General features: G+C 41.8%; 1 long non-coding RNA gene across 9 annotated transcripts in view; it reads right to left on the bottom strand.

Annotated features, from left to right (window-relative positions):
* LOC309665572 overlaps window positions 1-14,992 on the bottom strand; it is a 121,871-nt gene extending 106,879 nt beyond the window's left edge. For 2 of the 9 annotated variants that reach the window (XR_014266505.1, XR_014266506.1), the window contains exons 1-2: window positions 14,603-14,978; window positions 7,872-7,964 (exon numbers count right to left, since the gene is read on the bottom strand). This is a non-coding gene — a long non-coding RNA (uncharacterized lncRNA). Of the gene's footprint in view, window positions 1-7,871; window positions 7,965-14,602 lie in introns of all 9 variants that reach the window. The other 7 variants (XR_014266507.1, XR_014266508.1, XR_014266501.1 and 4 more) reach the window with 6 other exon arrangements.
* Window positions 14,993-21,058: the final 6,066 nt, after the last annotated feature.

The raw sequence follows: 21,058 nt of genomic DNA, 5'->3' as shown, positions 1-21,058 counted from the left end.
CTTTGATACTTACAACTATAATATCCATGCTCTACGTTTTATTGCAGATATAGGTAGACAGTCATTATTTCTGACACTTTCTCAGCATTACAAGGAGTACTCTAGGGGGAAAACTAGTGTACAGTGTTACAGAAATAGATTGATAGAACCGCATGGAAACCAGTTACCTTACTGAGCCATTGTAACCAATACAATATTCCCTTAATGATATTAAAGTCACATAGAGTCCAAATTCAATGTAAGACTCCTATCTAAACATAACCTCAGTTATCTACAAATTAAGTTGCCAAGGGGGAAATTTATTATTTTTTTACATCATTTGGTAGTTTACAGGAAATACGTTCCTGAATGAGAATTTTTTTTAGCATTAAATTTATTATTATTTAGGGGACATTAAAACAAGACAATGGTCAACAACAATCACTTTATAGCACTTGTGGGACATTCGAAATCAGTATGTTGAGAAGCTTCCTGTTCAGAGGACTTGGAGTGGTTACTGTATAGTAGTTACCGAAGTCACATAAATTGCAATAACATGATATATCATCCAGAGGAGGTGGTAAAGTTGTCTCTGGCCATGAGCTATTTAAGAGAGAGGTTCTTGCATGCTGTTTTGAGTCCCAAAAAGTGAGTTATGGCATCCTGTGAGAGTCCCTCCTTTCCTGTAAGTCACTGCTTTTGGCAATGGTGGTCTCCTTTACCAAACCCCTGAAGTCATAGCTGGGGCAGGATTCCAACTTCCCTTTTTAGTTTCATCATGTGTGTCTGGGTTCTCTCATTTTTGATGATCATATTAGGAGACCAGAGGCTAAAACGATGGTGTGTCACTGCTTTGTGGGAAGAGGGTTTGCCCAGTTCAAGAACTCTGTGGTTGAAGTCATATGATTGGGACCAGCACTGTGACTTACTGCTGGGTCAGGAATCTCTTGGCTAAATTGGCACGTGTGCTACCACAGCTGCTCTGGAAGGCCGTCCAGTACCCCTGGGACCAGCTGCTTCACAGGCCAGTCCCCAGATCACCGAACTCAACCAGTAGCCACTTCTGAAAAGAGTCATCAGTTCCAAAGGAATCTTTGCGTTTGCATATTTGAAGCCAAGATAATTACTGGTAGTCTCTGCATAACAAATGTAATTTCAATTAGACTCTTTTTCAAAATTAAAAACTATTGCTTGTGTGAAATGAGTATTCCCGGTTTTTTAAAGTGCATTTTTAATGCTTTTATTCTAGGAACATTAAGAGCATTGAACAAAAGACTGTCCAGTTACTATATAATGTTAACAAATATGTCGAATCCTTCACTTCCGTGGCAGCAAGCGAAGCTGGTGAAGCAGGACTGTGCGGGCTGATTATCACAGAGATTTTTCAACCCCAAGCTAGACGGGATGATATTTGAAAGTGTATGGCTACAGAATAGACATTTTTGGCTTTAAAGAAAAGTTACAAGGGGTTGTCAAACACTTCTTCATGGTTTAATATCCGTAACATTTAATAATGTTGTGTTTCTTGTGTTGAAATAATGTTGCAACTTCTGCTCACATTTAGGCTATTGAATAAAATTTAAAACATGATATAGCCTTCTGATGGTATATAAAAAAGATTGATCAAACCCCCCAAAAAGTGTCATAGTATATAAGATTATCTTAGTGTCTCAGGCAGATTCCAAAAAGATGGAATTGAATAGAAAAATCAAACCTGCGGTCCTTATTTCCTTGCCTCGCTAACTGGTTTCTGTGGCTTTCATAGCCTGGGATCTTATCAGCACGTAGTCTAGCAATTGGGGCTGTCACTCTTGTTGATGAAGAGGAGTTCGTTTTTGTTTTGCTGGTATCATGGATAAAAGAGCTTAGGAAAAGTGAATATCCATATGTATTCTCTCCATCTGACATTGTATCGCCAGCCTCAGGCTTCTCCAGAGCGTTGCTTCTTTATATCTAGCGAAAAGTAATTTAAAAAATTACCTGCTAAAATGGATCTTGGATGTTCGTTTTCTATTTTCTAAAAGAAGGTTGGCTATTTTGCCCTTGAGCCTTAAGAAATGTTGCTGATTGGCTGTTTGTTATTTTTTAATAGTATATGGCATGTATCCAAGTAAGCATTCCGATGACCTCGACAATAAAACGTGGTTCTTGGCTGCAAGGTCTATTGGGGGATGGCAGGCTGCCAGCCATTCATACATCATTTACAGGTGGCTGTTTCTGACAGGCCAGTGTTAGTTATTGTAAATGAGTGACAGTCCCTATAACTCACCTGTAAGCCTTACTCTGCCGGCCCAGGGCTTCCGAGATCCCCCGGCCCCTTCACCACACGTGCTCCTCCTCCACGAAGACTCACATGCACAGACCCTCCCGGGCATGCTGCTGCCCGCCTGGGCTCATCAGGACGGGGAGCTACCTTGTATGTGATTGACGATAATTAGGTTTCAACTGCCTTCTGATGCAGAAATACACACTATTACAGCACGGCCAATTCTGCTCCTGCAATCTTGCCTCTGAAAGGGTATTGATTCACTCTTTCACATTTTTAAAAGGTCATGGCAATAATTCCATCTGAACTGTGCTAAGTGAAAATAGTTTGTAGAAATAATATGGTTGCTTCTTAGTTCCATTGTAATTGAAAGCCACAGTGGCTTGTTTTTTTAGTATATTTTAATTACACATGTCTCCTTGCCCCGTCTTCTCCTGATGAAGTGTTTGTAAAGTTATAAAGCAGGCGGCCCTCTGTGGTAATGTCTTCTGACTTTTTGGCAAAGAGGACTTCTTGTTTTCCTACTGTATAAGGTGAGGCCTAACCAAGCACTGGGTCACACCGCCTTATTAATTTAAGAATTAAAAACAGAAGACTTGAACATTTTCCCTGGCACTGTCATCTACCTGCATGTTTTAATAAGATTAGAATATATTGGCTTTGGTGAGCAGGATGCTAAATTTGCTTACTTTCTGCAAATTTTCATTGTAGCTAAACAGCCTTTTCTGGGTTGACTGAAAAATATTATTCTTGCTACTTATCAGACCATAATAAAACAAGTTGGCTATGAGAGTGTATAGCTCCTGCAGTGTACCCACCCTAGCAGGTGACAGGGAACTATGAATGATCTGGCATAAATTACTGGAGTACTCAGACTGCAGTTTGAGACTTTTTTCTACATCTTCAGCTTTTCCGAGGCAAAAGGGTTTTAAAGTGCTTGAACTGCACGTTTTGGGAAAGCGGGTGATCAGATTTTACGCTCTAAGCCACTCTGGATCTCTCTTCCAGTGCGAGGGGGGAAGAAAGTCTCAGCTGTTTTCTAGTCTCAAAAATGAGCCCGTTATTGTATTTGCAAACCAAGGGGCATAGTCTCATCCGGAGCATGGGGATTTACGCACATAATTACCATTAATGCTAATGGCATTTATGTCTGTACAGCCCCACACATCAAGATGAGACTATATTTCCATGTCTTCACGCTGTGAAAGTCCATTTAATATCATTCATTTTACAACTGATTTTTTAAGATGATGTCCACATTCTGTCATGGCATACAGATGCCTAGTTGAAAGTAAATGTGGGAAATATTGGGAAGGGATGTGATGGCTAAACTTGTTCTCGTTAATGAAATATTGCTAAACTCAAATCCATTCATACTTTTTAAACACAATGCTCTAGTCGGCTTTGAAACTGCTGGCATACTTTTCATAGTGTTATAAATGTATCAGCCTAATGGGACATTTTGTAGATGTTTTCCTTTATAAGTGCTTTAACAGGAGTAGGTATTCCATTGATGCAAAATTCAGCTCAGTGTTTCATTTCTTAAAGATGAGAATCATGCATTTAATGTCTTATCAGAAATTAAGTGGTGGATGGTGCCCTTCATCTCTTCAAGGCAAGAAAATTCACTCCCTGCTGAACTCTGCTCTCTTTTGGCCTCTGGGAACATCTCAAGAGCAGGGCATGGTTTGCAGTTGGAAACATCAGTGGTCATCGGAATCTGCGGTGGTTCCATCTCTTCCTTGTTTATTTGATTGTCTTTATTCATCAGGCCCAACAGCCTATTGAAAAGCGTCTTCACGTCTATGCTGGCCAAGCAAATTCAGGTCCAGGTCTTGATTGATCTCTCCTAGGACTTTGACCATTAAAGGAAAATAATGGATCTGTCTCACCTGTCCGATCTCTGAAACCTTTATCTTTGAGCCAACCCAGAGCAAAAGGGTTCCATGCTTAAAGCATAAAAATAAGAAGGGGACAGGCCTGTGCAGAAGTCCTTCCTGAGAGGCCTCTTTGGGCCTCCTTCATAGGTACACAGCCTTCTCTGGGAGAAAGTGAAGGGCTTCACAACAGATCTCAGAAGGCTGCTCAAAAGAGTGAGGTCACTTCTGAATGAGTTCAGTTGGCCAACCATGCCCAGCTGGGTGACCTCAGGCAAGCCACTGGACCTCTCTGAGCCAGTTTCCTCATCCATAAGATGGAACAGGATGAATACTGAGTGTTTTACCACCTTGAAATTTTTTATAACCAGTGCCATGTTGTATTTGGCTTTTATAAATATTGGGATTATGGTGAATTACAATGAATAACCAGAAGGAAATACTGGTTTCCAAGGGTTTATGCAGAGGAGGAGATGAGAGTCTAGAACACTAGATGCCCTGACACTGTAAACTGGTGGATAACGTGCTGTCCTAGAGCTTAATGCCCAAGTCCATCCCCTACTTTGATATGTGATTCCTTTGCATTCAACTTGGTGACGACTATTTAACAGCCCAGCTACTGAAGCTGCTGTCAGTGGCACTGAAATTGAATCCCAAGGGGCAGAAGGCAGGGGGTACTTGGTGAGGAAGTTGTCCCAGCAGTAACATCTTTCCTGGCACCACCAAACTGGCATGTGGGTGTTGCTTTACCTCACCAATCACCAACATTCTCTGGGTTTTTTCCTCTTAAGATCACTATTTCCTCAATCATACTGATCACAGAACTCTTGTTAGCCCCAAAGACATTGCCCTCCATATTCCCCTGATTCTAGGAATGCACTGTTTTCACCCAGTGCCCTAGAGTTGTGCTTTGTGCACCCATGGCCCCTTCCACTCCACACGTATTACAGGTGTTTTTGAAAAGACCATTGTTTCACTTTAATCACATGGATTACCTTATTCTCATTTTTAGAAATAAGGCTTCTTTAGTATTAATTCAGTGCTTAATTGGGCACCTACTACGGATCAGCATCCGGCAAGGACCTGGGGATAGTGTCGAACGATACACCATCAGTGACTTCTATGACTCGGATAGTTCACATTTGCAGAGGGTTTAACAATTGCAGAGGACGTTCACATACATTTTCTCATGTGCTTTCTACAACAGTTTGGAAAAGTAAGTCTAGCAGATGATAGTATTATTTCTATTTCAAAGGAAAAATGGAAACAGAAAGAATAGACAACTTGCTCAAGATGCCGCGGGTTACAATCCAAAAATGTGCAGAAGACCTAAACAGACATTTCTCCAAAGAAGATATACAGATGGCCAACAGACACATGAAAGAATGCTCAACATCCTTAATCATTAGAGAAATGCAAATCAAAACTACAATGAGGTATCAACTCACACCGGTCAGAATGGCCATCATCAAAAAATCTACAAACAATAAATGCTGGAGAGGGTGTGGAGAAAAGGGAACACTCTTGCACTGTTGGTGGGAATGTAAATTGATACAGCCACTATGGAGAACAGTATGGAGGTTCCTTAAAAAACTAAAAATAGAACTACCATACGACCCAGCAATCCCACTACTGGGCATATACCCTGAGAAAACCATAATTCAAAAAGAGTCATGTACCAAAATGTTCATTGCAGCTCTATTTACAATAGCCAGGACATGGAAGCAACCAAAGTGTCCATCATCGGAAGAATGGATAAAGAAGACGTGGCACATATATACAATGGAATGTTACTCAGCCATAAAAAGAAATGAAATGGAGGTATTTGTAATGAGGTGGATGGAGTTAGAGTCTGTCATACAGAGTGAAGTAAGTCAGAAAGAGAAAAACAAATACAGTATGCTAACACATATATATGGAATCTAAGGAAAAAAAAAAAAAGGACATGAAGAACCTAGTGGCAAGATAGGAATACAGACACAGACCTACTAAAGAATGGACTTGAGGATATGGGGAGGGGGAGGGGTGAGATGTGACAGGGTGAGAGAGTGTCATGGACATATATACACTACCAAATATAAAATAGATAGCTAGTGGGAAGCAGCCGCATAGCACAGGGAGATCAGCTCGGTGCTTTGTGACCACCTAGAGGGGTGGGATAGGGAGGGTGGGAGGGAGGGAGATGCAAGAGGGAAGAGATATGGGAACATATGTATATGTATAACTGATTCACTTTGTTTTAAAGCAGAAACTAACACACCATTGTAAAGCAATTATACTTCAATAAAGATGTTAAAAAAAAAAAAGATGCCGCGGGTTAGTAGGGTTGAGTACTGCCTCCAGGCCATGTCTTCCGACTCCAGACGTCTTGCCATGTGCCTGCTCAGAGCCACAAGTCAAGACCAAGGTATTCCTGGTTAACACTTCTCAGCGTGTTCCCTGTTTCTGAGATGCATCTGACCCTGTGAGTGAAAGAATAACCCGGGGACCCCAGTAGCTTGGAAGGGCTGGCAAGGTGTTTAACCCAAGTCTATGCTTTGCTTGTTGGCTTCATGCCTCCTTCAGGTGCTGAGGCAAGGGCAGCCCATCCACTCTTGAAGTTCCCAAGCTCGCAGTTGTGTACTTTTTGAACTTACACCGTTGAGAAATATCAAGGTCAGAACACGATTGAAGAACCTTCTTCCTACTAAGTCGCCGCGTTTATATGATATTGTTTTCCATTAAAGAAGGTTCTCTTAAAAATGAGGTTGAGATCCCTAAAGAAATTGCTTCAATCAGCAGCAGGGCTTAATGACTGTTAATGGGAAGTGGAGATAGGATAGTAAGTGTTACTTTGATTAATAAGAGAACTGCAGAGAATTTAAATTGTGCCACTGATGGATTATTTTCTTCAAGCTTGATAAGCACTTCTCATTTGTTCTTAAATTTGGTCAATACTGTTAAAGGCAGCAAAATGAAGTATAATTAATTCTATTACTGCCGCTCAGACCAAGTGTTACTAAGAAACAGATTATGATGCAGACGACAGTAGAAGTCCCGGTGTTGACAGTTTGATGCTTTGAATACCTGTCAGTGCTTGTTAGCTTGAAAGAATGAAGAAAATATTTCTGTACCTTGACTTTGAGATACCTAAAACTGTTTTATCGTCTGTGCAGGTTCCACCAACCTCATATGGGGAATATCAATAAGATGATCAACTGACATTAAAATGATCCTGCTTAGGCGGTATAGAGAGTAAATAAAAGATTGAGATGTATATCAGTTAAAACGTTAAGAGCTGGATGCTCATTTTGAATTAATCACTAAGAAAATGAGACATTGATTTGATGTTGAAAGAAAGCTTTACATATTTCCTGTTTTTCAAGATTCTGCCCCATATTATGAACCATGCTTTTCTTTACCTAGCAAAGATAGATAAGCAAATAGCACATAATAATTTTAGCAAATAAATAGACAATTAATTTTATTCAGAACTGTTGTTAATCAGATGGAACTGAGAGAAAGGATATTTTATTTTAGTAGACAATTTTATTTATCATGAGTGCTGGGGTCTAGGATGGCATGAAATTAGACCTATATCTCCCCTTGTCTTCTGAAAACAGCAGGATGCACCAGTGTTTTCTGAACAGCTTTTTTTTCTTGACCTCTTTTAAATCTATGCCTGTCTATTTATTTAAGGAACATGAATCACTTTATAAGTCATGTTAAGAGTCATGTCTGAATGTAGATGGATATACACAAGGTCTTACCTACTGCTTTTCAGCTTCTCAATTCAGTGATTCTCAGCCTTGCCGTTCATCCTCCAGGGCATCTCTGGTTAATTCAAGGCGTGCTTCCAAGCTCTAAAATGAAAATAAATTAATTCCACTTTACTTTTGTTTTAAAGAAAATATGTAACGTGTCAGTCCTATTTTATGGAATCCACCAAATAACAGCAGGTTGTTACAACTTCAGGAAGACTGGGAATCAGACTCCCCCTGAACACGTGTCCTTCTGTTCACTATTTCTATTTCCAAGTCTCGTGTTTCTTCCAAAGTGTGTAAAGTTGCTGGGTGAGTAGTCTTGGATTAATACAAAACCTAAGTGTGTCGGGCTTAATAGTACAGTTATAAAGTTTCTGTGAAGTTCGAATTCCGTTATTAAAAATGTAAACCTTATCTATTATGAATTGAGGACTAATTCTCTTGTCCAGATGTCCCATAAACATAATTTCTGAAGATGGGAGAATTATAGGAAGTATATTTCAGACCAGAATGTGAAAGTCAAGCCATTCTAGAAGCTGTTGGCTGGAAAGCTTAACTTTGGAGACAGAGTACGGTGTCTAGAAAGAGCCAGAACCAGAAGTCACCAGAAGCCCAGGTTCTGGAGCTGCTTCTGCCACTGCAAAGTGCCAGACGCCCTTAGATGAGCCTCTTAATCATTCTCAGACTACGTTCTCTCCTCTGGAAGGTGAAAGCTTGGCCCAACTGGTCTCCCACATTCTTTGACCCTTGAAAATGCTGGTCTTTGAGGAAAGCTCAAGCATGAGATGTTTAAATGATCCTTTTCAAGCCTTTGGCTCAAAATGCTGTGGTCAGATAGTAGAAATACCCACTGTGCTTCAATCCTGTGATCTCCTACGGTGGATAACACTCTGTAAATGGAAGGTGACCTCCTCACCCACCATGTACCTGTGCTCCTTCCTGGGGGCAGAATGGTGAGTGAGCCTGGCTCATCTGTGCCTTCAAGAAGCTAGTGGGGAGGCAAGCAGGAAGCAAGGGAACAAACCATCGCGTAAGTGAGATATTCTTTGGACAAGTGCATTGAAGAGACGCAAACCAGGAAATGTCTGCATCAGATGGGGTCAGAGAAGACTCTCTGGCAGGGGGAAACGGAGAGTGAGAAACTGACCCAGGCAGAGGCGGATAAGGGGAAATAGGGAAGGGAGAATTCCAGGCTTGCTTGCCTGAAAGATGAAAGGCAGAAAGAAGCATGGTTCTCTTCTGCATCGTCTCATTGCCTTGTCTGCAATTTTCTTCTCTATTACATACACTTGCAAGGTGTTCTCGTTAATTCAAGAAAAACCAAGCAGAGAAAATATCGCTTCCATTGCTTTTTACTCAGTCATTCTCACCTCTAGCAACTCAAATAATTTTGCCTTTGGTTTCCCAGATTGCTGCCAACAATTCAAGTTTAAAAACCTAGAGTTGGGTTATTTCCATTCACACTGTATCTCTGTGTTTGCCCATAGAATTTGGTACAACTTACGACTTTAGAATTACTGTATAATGCTCAGAGGTGTGAAACGCCTTTCTTCAGAAATGCCTTTCTTCAGTTAATGTAGATAAATATCGATGGCGGCAGGGAGCAGTAAAACAAGTCATTAAATTCTCCAGTGCAAGTGTGTCCCACACATGGCTGGAAGCTACAGAAATCACACCAGGCTCCGAGAAAACCACTGCATATGATCAGAGTGCTTGCATGCCACTGCATATGATCAGAGCGCTTGCATGCCCTCATGCCAAATTGGAAAACAGGGGCGTGTGGCGGAGGCATGGGCATCAACGGGAGAGACCGGGCACTGGGGCTGGAATGGCACTGCCGGTCCATTCTGCCCACGGTGCCTTCTGCTACCGCCCTAATGAATTCCTGGGTGAGGCAGAAACCTGTGAAAAATGGCAATCAGCAGCATAAGGGAGCTCTGGTGCTCCGAAAACAAAGAAACTTTAAATCTAAAGTAGTAACCCTATAAAACCAGCTAAGGCTTTGGAGAGTAATAAACCCCTCCTCTGCTGCCGTTGGACTGTTTGACAGCAGTGTCTGTGTCCGTGCGGAACTTGGCCTGGGTCACCTAGGGGCGTGGGGGGCCGGCTGATGGGGCCAGATCACACAGTTGTTGCTTGACTCCTAGGATGAAAAATGAAAGGAACCGTTTCCTCATTTTATAAACCTGTCCTCAAGGATGCCAGTCTGGTATAGATTTTGAAGCTCTACAGTGCGGGGTACCCTTTCTTCAAGGTGTTTTTAATGGGCTCTGGGTTGTCAAAGGCTCCGCTCTTATAATGAGGCTGTGAGCCCTGCATGAGGAGAAAGCTCTGTAATGAGGTAGGAGGACGATTTGTTACAGTGATGCGGTTACTTGGCCATAATACCTTTTTGAGGTTTATTAAATCATGTAAAATTTCAATTTACACAGTAATATTCTATAAAAGATGGAGCACACAGAAGTAATAAGTATGACAACATTTCTTTCATTTATGAATCGTACTGTTGATTGTGTTAACACTGCCACATCCAGCAGCAGGATTATTTAGGTCAGGACAGTAATTTTCTATCTCCAATTTAATTTTGTAAAAGTTAATTACAAATTAGAATAAAATGAATGCAGTTATGGAAGGCAGCAAAATGCTGAGACAGAATGTTATTGGGGGAAAATATTTACTCAGGTTGCTCCTGGTGGAGATCAGTGTTATGGAAACCCAGGACTTCTGGCCTCCATGTCACCCGTTTGCTGGAGGAAGAGAAGCTCTGGGGTTGATCTACTAGGAAATGAACTGTCCTTGGGGGAACTTAGGGCATCTCAGTGCTCATTCTAGTGAAACCACTTCCTTCCCCAGACAGGTCACAAAGCTTGTCCCTGTCGCCCAGCAAGGAGGTGACACAATGAAGATTAGAATTCCGGTCTCCTGACACCAGGTCAGTCAACTTTCACTTCACTCTAAGGTGGGTGTAGATTTGTTTCTGCCTTAAAAGGTGGACAGCGGGGTGTGTAGGGGATAGAGGAGGTGGTAAGTTTCTCCAAATCTCACCACAAGCCAATCTGTGCCCTGGGAGACGGAAAATTGAAATGCAGGTAGCATTTCAAGGGGACCTTCCCAGTCATCTTTTCCTCCCCTGTTGAACCCTTTTTCCATTTCCTAACAACAAAGTTTCTTCGATAGACTTTCTACCAAAGCAACTCAGCCAAAGAGCTGGTTACAACCCTGCAGGAGTTGCTCCAGCCAACCTGGCCCCCAAGAGAGAAAGGAGCACCAGAGACAGAGACTGAGCCAGAAGTGGAGAGGATTCCCAGGCCCTGGATATGAAACTCCAGTCCTTCATGTCCCTTCCCCACCATTTCCCCCTGTGTGCTGTGCTCTGTTCCCCTGGGACTTGGTCAAGGGCGTTTTGCCTCTCGCTGAGAAGGTGGGTGAGCTTAATGGCACCCCGCTTATGTCCCTCCACATTCACCCCACTCTTCCCAATCACATGGTCTCTTCCCATTCCCATCCTCACTACTGCACTTCAGCCATTTCGGGGCCCTTTGTGATATCAAGATTGACTTGCTAGGTGAGAGACTTTTATATTTAGTTTTAAATAGAGCAAAAGTGACTCTAAATTTGTTAATATTCTTTAGGTTACATAGGACAAATTACAGATAAGTGAATCAGTAATGAAATTTGTAATGAGAATTTCTCAAGTATGAAATGTTGGCGCAAGGAAAGTTAATTGTGGGATTTTACAGCCATTATAGTTTATATCATAAATGCAAAAATGACGAGGGCCATGTAATTACAGTAGGAACACACTAAATTTTTATGGAGTGCCATTTTGTTAAAGAGGTACTTGGAGCATTAAGAGCAAATACCATCCTAACAGTGGGTCCAGGTATCTTTCGAAACATCAAATAAATATGCTATTGCTACAAAATTGTTCCTTAGATACTGTAATTGACACGATGACTAATGAGATGGGTTTATTCTCACAGCTTCACATACTCAATTTACAGTGTCTGAAAGTTATTTTTTCTGCCATCCACAGACCTGGAAGGAAGCAGAAAAAGCCCTCTTGGAAAACACTATCTCTGCTGCTTCTCTAATTAACCTTCAAAAATGCATTTTGAAATATAGAAGTTGGTGCCTGGCGTAGAAATTGGATTGTCTCAGGAAAAAAAAAAAGACCCAAGTGTTAATTTGTTCCTTATTAAGTATCTGACATGTCAAAATTACAGGCAGTTAATGTCTTGGTGCCTTTCAGCAGGGCTGGAGACAGCTTTTCCTGTGGGCCAGACACAGCGGGTGGCTCTGGTACCAGGTACCCCAGAAACCAGTGCTGTCTCCACTGCACCCCCCAACCCAGGTCTTCCTTTTACTACCCCCCATCCAGCCAGGGTCCTGTGGGCATCAGATTCCCCGATCTCTACGGAAGGAGGACATCTAGGGGGACTGACTTGGAATCGTGGAGCATCCCCCATCATTGTGGGTTTGGGAGATGCATCCCCTCCTCAACACTTCTTCAAAAGCCCTGAAACCTTTTATTGGAGAATGGTGTGTAGAGACCCTGATACTGGGTTGTAGGTGCGCTCATCATTACTGAGGTGGTATTGCTTTTAGGCCCTCATATCTTTTTCTTTCTCTCTCTCTGTATATATATTAAAAACCATGGATTCATACTGATACCTATGATTCCAAACTAATACCCCAGGGGTCATTTTATACTGGTTCCTCTTATTTGTAACATCCTTCTCCAACAGTGAGAACCCAGCTCTCATTTATATATGATATATTTACTTATTTGTTCAATTCCACTATATACATAAAGTAGTTCCAGACCTGCTAACCCATACTCCTATAAGAAGCAGTGTTTATACACAGTTCTTTTTGTCCTTAGCCTCACAGTATCCAGTCTGGATGCAATAGAGTTAATTCATTTGTTAGTCTTTGTATCCCATTTTGGGTCTCCCCATCCACATCCAGGTTGCTTTGATTTATTTATTTATTTATTTATTCACTGGGGGGATATGTGAAGCATTACTATGGTCTAAGAGGAAGAGTTGGTTACATAAGATGTTCTCAGAGAAGGATGGCTCCCTCCTCCTCCCTCCCACCCTCTCCCATTTTCCTCTTCTCTCCACCCTTCCCACCTGCCTCCCATAGGTAGCCAACATCCTTGGTTTCTGATTTATCCTCTCTGTATTTCTTTTGCACAAGTGATCAGACACCTATTTTCTTATATCCCCTTCTTACACAAAGGGTAGCATACTATAAACACTCTTTTGGACTTTGCTTTTTTCACTGAATAGTACGACATGGAATCTTTATATTTTTCAAAATGGGGCATGAGTGTCAAAAGGCTGAGAGGTGCTAGGTGGCTGGACAATCTTCAATCACTTTGAAATAGAAGGATTCTAATGGAAGACCAGAAACGTCCAGTCTAGAAGATGAGTCTAGAAAGACTAAATGATCCTTGCTTTCAAAGACCCTCCAAGGGAATAAGGAACTAAGAAGACTAAATGTGTCTGCATGGAAAAAAATTGTCAACCTTCTGAAAAGAATTGCATCCTCCTAATATGCCAGGAGAAAAGTAACAGCAACAACTTTGTCAATGAAACTCCAGGGGAAAAAGAGCAAAGCAATAATGATGCAAGGCAGCTGAAAGCTCCCGGATTTAAAGAAATCCCGAGGTTCGGCTGAAAATGACCCAGCTTTCGGCTCTTTGCAGGTCACGTGTCACTTAACTTCCTTCAGTCCACTCCCTGTGTTGGGTCCCTTATGTCAGTGTTTCTCAGACCTCAGTGTGCACCAAAATCCCCTGACTATCCTTTTAAAATGCAGGCTCTGCTTCAGGAGGTCTGAGGTGTGGCCCGAGATTCTGCATTTCTAACCAGCTCCCAGGTCATGCCGGCACTGCTGGTCCAGGGACCATACTCTACGTAGCAAGACCTTGTATGGTCTCTGTGACTCAGGTACCAAGAACTTGTTCCTTCAATATGGAATCAATGTGACTGTCCAAAATACACAAAAATCCCAAGAAAAAGCTGACTCATACACTCCTGGCTTTGCATTCACCTGTTTACTAAATTGTCTGGAATTCCCGATCGGATTAGAAGACAACAACATAAAAACATTAAAATGGGGTGGTCTTGAGAGAAGATGGCGGAAGAGTAAGACGCGGACATCACCTTCCTTCCCACAGATACATTAGAAATACATCTACACGTGGAACTGCTCCTACAGAACACCCACTGAACGCTGGCAGAAGATGTCAGACCTCCCAAAAGGCAAGAAACTCCCCACGTACTTGGGTAGGGCAAAAGAAAAAAGAAATAACAGAGACAAAGGAATAGGGACGGGACCTGCACCAGTAGGAGGGAGCCGTGAAGGAGGAAAGGTTTCCACGCACTAGGAAGCCCCTTCGCGGGCAGAGACTGCGGGTGGCGGAGAGGGGGAGCTTCGGAGCCACGGAGGAGAGCGCAGCCACAGGGGTGTGGAGGGCAAAGCGGAGAGATTCCCGCACAGAGGATCAGGGCCGAGCAGCACTCACCAGCCCGAGAGGCTTGTCTGCTCACCCGCCGGGGCGGGCGGGGCTGGGAGCTGAGGCTTGGGCTTCCGTCAGATCGCAGGGAGAGGACTAGGGTTGGCGGCGTGAACACAGCCTGAAGGGGCTAGTGCGCCACAGCTAGCCGGGAGGGAGTCCGGGAAAAAGTCTGGAGCTGCCGAACAGGCAAGAGACTTTTTCTTACCTCTTTGTTTCCTGGTGCGCGAGGAGAGGGGATTCAGAGCGCCGCCTAAACGAGCTCCAGAGATGGGCCTGAGCCGCGGCCATCAGCGCGGACGCCAGAGACGGGCGTGAGACGCTAAGGCTGCTGCTGCCGCCACCAAAAAGCCTGTGTGCGAGCCCAGGTCACTCTCCACACCGCCCCTCCCGGGAGCCTGTGCAGCCCACCACCGCCAGGCTCCCGTGATCCGGGGACAACTTTCCCAGGAGAACGCACGACGCGCCTCGGGCTGCTGCAACGTCACGACGCCTCTGACGCAGCAGGCTCGCCCCGCCTCCTCCGTACCGCTCCCTCCCCCCGCCCTGAGTGAGCCAGAGCCCTCGAAGCAGCTGCTCCTTTAACCCCGTTCTGTCTGGGCGGGGAACAGACGCCCTCAGGCGACCTACACACAGAGGCGGGTCCAAATCCAAAGCTGAACGCCCGGAGCTGTTCGAACAAAGAAGAGAAAGGGAAATCTCTCCCAGCAGCCTCAGAAGCAGCGGATTAAAACTCCACAAACAACTTGATGTGCCTGCATCTGTGGAATACCTGAATAGACAACGAATCATCCCAAATTCAGGAGGTGGACTTTGGGAGCCAGATATATTAATTTTTCCCCTTTTCCTTTTTTTGTGAGTGTATATGTATATGCTTCTGGGTGAGATTTTGTCTGTATAGCATTGCTTTATAATAGCTTTATTTTACTTCACTATATTATATCCTCTTTCTTTCTTTCTATTTTTTCTCCCTTTTACTCTGAGCCGTGAGGATGAAAGGCTCTTGGTGCTCCAGCCAGGCATCAGGGCTGTGCCTCTGAGGTGGGAGAGCCAACTTCAGGACACTGGTCCACAAGAGACCTCCCAGCTCCATGTAATATCAAACGGCGAAAATCTTTCAGAGATCTCCATCTCAACATCTAGACCCAGCTTCACTCAACGACCAGCAAGGTACAGTGCTGGACACCCTATGCCAAACAACTAGCAAGACAGGAACACAGCCCCATCCATTAGCAGAGAGGCTGCCTAAAATCATAATAAGGCCACAGACACCCCAAAATACACCACCAGATGTGGACGTGCCCACCAGAAAGGCAAGATCCAACCTCATTCACCAGAACACAGGCACTAGTTCCATCAGGAAGCCTACACAACCCACTGAACCAACTTTAGCCACTGGGGACAGATAACAAAAACAACGGGAACTATGAACCTGCAGCCTGTGAAAAGGAGACCCCAAACACAGTAAGATAAGCAAAATGAGACGACAGAAAAACACACAGAAGACGAAGGAGCAGGGTCAAAACACACCAGACCTAACAAATGAAGAGGAAATAGGTAGTCTACCTGAAAAAGAATTCAGAATAATGATAGTAAGGATGATCCAAAATCTTGGAAATAGAATAGACAAAATGCAAGAAACATTTAACAAGGATGTAGAAGAACTAAAGAGGAACCAAGCAATGATGAAAAACACAATAAATGAAATTTAAAATACTCTAGATGGGATCAATAGCAGCATAACTGAGGCAGAAGAACGGATAAGTGACCTGGAAGATAAAATGGTGGAAATAACTACTGCAGAGCAGGATAAAGAAAAAAGAATGAAAAGAATTGAGGGCAGTCTCAGAGACCTCTGGGACAACATTAAACGCACCAACATTCGAATTATAGGGGTCCCAGAAGAAGAAGAGAAAAAGAAAGGGACTGAGAAAATATTTGAAGAGATTATAGTTGAAAACTTCCCTAATATGGGAAAGGAAATAGTTAATCAAGTCCTGGAAGCACAGAGAGTCCCATACAGGATAAATCCAAGGAGAAACATGCCAAGACACATATTAATCAAACTGTCAAAAATTAAATATAAAGAAAACATATTAAAAGCAGCAAGGGAAAAACAACAAATAACACATAAGGGAATCCCCATAAGGTTAACAGCTGACCTTTCAGCAGAAACTCTGCAAGCCAGAAGGGAGTGGCAGGATATACTTAAAGTGATGAAGGAGAAAAACCTACAACCAAGATTAATCTACCCAGCAAGGATCTCATTCAGATTTGATGGAGAAATTAAAACCTTTACAGACAAGCAAAAGCTGAGAGAGTTCAGCACCACCAAACCAGCTTTACAACAAATGCTAAAGGAACTTCTCTAGGCAAGAAACACAAGAGAAGGAAAACACCTACAATAACAAACCCAAAACATTTAAGAAAATGGGAATAGGAACATACATATCGATAATTACCTTAAATGTAAATGGATTAAATGCTCCCACCAAAAGACACAGACTGGCTGAATGGATACAAAAGCAAGACCCATATATATGCTGTCTACAAGAGACCCACTTCAGACCTAGAGACACATACAGACTGAAAGTGAGGGGATGGAAAAAGATATTCCATGCAAATGGAAATCAAAAGAAAGCTGGACTAGCAATTCTCATATCAGACAAAATAGACTTTAAAATAAAGACTATTACAAGAGACAAAGAAGGACACTATATAATGATCAAGGGATCGATCCAAGAGGAAGGTATAACAATTGTAAATATTTATGCACCCAACATAGGAGCACCTCAATACATAAGGCAAATACTAACAGCCATAAAAGGGGAAATCGACAGCAACACAATCATAGTAGGAGACTTTAACACCCCACCTTCACCAATGGACAGATCATCCAAAATGAAAATAAATAAGGAAACACAAGCTTTAAATGATACATTAAACAAGATGGACTTACTTGATATTTATAGGACATTTCACCCAAAAACAACAGAATACACATTTTTCTCAAGTGCTCATGGAACATTCTCCAGGATAGATCATATCTTGGGTCACAAATCAAGCCTTGGTAAATTTAAGAAAATTGAAATCGTATCAAGTATCTTTTCCGACCACAACGCTATGAGACTAGATATCAATTACAGGAAAAGATCTGTAAAAAATACAAACACATGGAGGCTACACAATACACTACTTAATAACGAAGTGATCACTGAAGAAATCAAAGGGGAAATCAAAAAATACCTAGAAACAAATGACAATGGAGACACGACAACCCAAAACCTATGGGACGCAGCAAAAGCAGTGCTAAGAGGGAAGTTTATAGCAATACAAGCCTACCTCAAGAAACAGGAAACATCTCGAATAAACAATCTAACCTTGCACCTGAAGCAATTAGAGAAAGAAGAACAAAAAAACCCCAAAGCTAGCAGAAGGAAAGAAATCATAAAGATCAGGTCAGAAATAAATGAAAAAGAAATGAAGGAAACAATAGCAAAAATCAATGAAACTAAAAGCTGGTTCTTTGAGAAGATAAACAAAATTGATAAACCATTAGCCAGACTCATCAAGAGAAAAAGGGAGAAGACTCAAATCAATAGAATTAGAAATGAAAAAGGAGAAGTAACCACTGACACTGCAGAAATACAAAAGATCATGAGAGATTACTACAAGCAACTCTATGCCAATAAAACGGACAACCTGGAAGAAATGGACAGATTCTTACAAATGCACAACCTGCCGAGACTGAACCAGGAAGAAATAGAAAATATGAACAGACCAATCACAAGCACTGAAATTGAAACTGTGATTAAAAACCTTCCAACAAACAAAAGCCCAGGACCAGATGGCTTCACAGGTGAATCCTATCAAACATTTAGAGAAAAGCTAACACCTATCCTTCTCAAACTCTTCCAAAATATTGCAGAGGGAGGAACACTCCCAAACTCATTCTACGAGGCCACCATCACCCTGATACCAAAACCAGACAAAGATGTCACAAAGAAAGAAAACTACAGGCCAATATCACTGATGAACATAGATGCAAAAATCCTCAACAAAATACTAGCAAACAGAATCCAACAGCACATTAAAAGGATTATACACCATGATCAAGTGGGGTTTATCCCAGGAATGCAAGGATTCTTCAATATACGCAAATCAATCAACGTGATACACCATATTAACAAATTGAAGGAGAAAAACCATATGATCATCTCAATAGATGCAGAGAAAGCTTTCGACAAAGTTCAACACCCATTTATGATAAAAGCCCTGCAGAAAGTAGGCATAGAGGGAACTTTCCTCAACATAATAAAGGCCATATATGACAAACCCACAGCCAACATTGTCCTCAATGGTGAAAAACTGAAACCATTTCCTCTAAGATCAGGAACAAGACAAGGTTGCCCACTCTCACCACTATTATTCAACATAGTTTTGGAAGTGTTAGCCACAGCAATCAGAGAAGAAAAAGAAAGAAAAGGAATCCAAATCGGAAAAGAAGAAGTAAAGCTTCACTGTTTGCAGATGACATGATACTATACATAGAGAATCCTAAAGATGCTACCAGAAAACTACTAGAGCTAATCAATGAATTTGGTAAGGTAGCAGGATACAAAATTAATGCACAGAAATCTCTTGCATTTCTATACACTAATGACGAAAAATCTGAAAGTGAAATTAAGAAAACACTCCTGTTTACCATTACAACAAAAAGTATAAAATATCTAGGAATAAACCTACCTAAGGAGACAAAAGACCTGTATGCAGAAAACTATAAGACACTGATGAAAGAAATTAAAGTTGATACAAATAGATGGAGAGATATACCATGTTCTTGGATTGGAAGAATCAACATTGTGAAAATGACTCTACTACCCAAAGCAATCTACAGATTCAGTGCAATCCCTATCAAACTACCACTGGCATTTTTCACAGAACTAGAACAAAAAATTTCACAATTTGTATGGAAACACAAAAGACCCCGAATAGCCAAAGCAATCTTGAGAAAGAAAAATGGAGCTGGGGGAATCAGGCTCCCTGACTTCAGACTATATTATAAAGCTACAGTAATCAAGACAGTTTGGTACTGGCACAAAAACAGAAATATAGATCAATGGAACAGGATAGAAAGCCCAGAGATAAACCCACGCACATATGGTCACCTTATCTTTGATAAAGGAGGCAAGCATATACAGTGGAGAAAAGACAGCCTCTTCAATAAGTGGTGCTGGGAAAATTGGACAGATACATGTAAAAGTATGAAATTAGAACACTCCCTGACACCATGCACAAAAATAAACTCAAAATGGATTAAAGACCTAAGTGTAAGGCCAGACACTATCAAACTCTTAGAGGAAAACATAGGCAGAACACTCTATGACATAAATCACAGCAAGATTCTTTTTGACCCAGCTCCTAGAGAAATGGAAATAAAAACACAAATAAACAAATGGGACCTAATGAAACTTAAAAGCTTTTGCACAGCAAAGGAAACCATAAACAAGACCAAAAGACAACCATCAGAATGGGAGAAAATATTTGCAAATGAAGCAACTGACAAAGGATTGGTCTCCAAGATTTACAAGCAGCTCATGCAGCTCAATAACAAAAAAACGAACAACCCAATCCAAGGGTAGGCAGAAGACCTAAATAGACATTTCTCCAAAGAAGATATACAGATTGCCAACAGACACATGAAAGAATGCTCAACATCATTAATCATTAGAGAAATGCAAGTCAAAACTACAATGAGATATCATCTCACACCGGTCAGAATGGCCATCATCAAAAAATCTAGAAACAATAAATGCTGGAGAGGGTGTGGAGGAAAGGGAACACTCTTGCACTGTTGGTGGGAATGTAAATTGATACAGCCACTATGGAGAACAGTATGGAGGTTCCTTTAAAAACTACAAATAGAACTACCATATGACTCAGCAATCCCACTACTGGGCATATACCCTGAGAAAACCATAGTTCAAAAAGAGTCATGTACCAAAATGTTCATTGCAGCTCTATTTACAATAGCCAGGACATGGAAGCAACCTAAGTGTCCATCATCGGAAGAATGGATAAAGAAGACGTGGCACATATATACAATGGAATATTACTCAGCCATAAAAAGAAATGAAATGGAGGTATTTGTAATGGGGTGGATGGAGTTAGAGTCTGTCATACAGAGTGAAGTAAGTCAGAAAGAGAAAAACAAATACAGTATGCTAACACATATATATGGAATCTAAGGAAAAAAAAAAAAGGCCATGAAGAACCTAGTGGCAAGACGGGAATAAAGACACAGACCTACTAGAGAATGGACTTGAGGATATGGGGAGGGAGAGGGGTGAGATTTGACAGGGTGAGAGAGTGACATGGACATATATACACTACCAAATGTAAAATAGATAGCTAGTGGGAAGCAGCCGCATAGCACAGGGAGATCAGCTCGGTGCTTTGTGACCACCTGGAGGGGTGGGATGGGGAGGGTGGGAGGGAGGGAGATGCAAGAGGGAAGAGATATGGGAACATATGTATATGTATAACTGATTCACTTTGTTATAAAGCAGAAACTAACACACCATTGTAAAGCAATTATACTTCAATAAAGATGTTTAAAAAACAAACAAAAAACATTAAAATGTGTTTACTGATGCCTATGATT

Source organism: Balaenoptera physalus (assembly GCF_965194825.1).
Source record: "Balaenoptera physalus genome assembly, chromosome: 8".
In the NCBI taxonomy this organism is placed as follows: Eukaryota; Metazoa; Chordata; class Mammalia; order Artiodactyla; family Balaenopteridae; genus Balaenoptera; species Balaenoptera physalus.
This window is presented reverse-complemented; position numbering and strand designations above follow the sequence as displayed.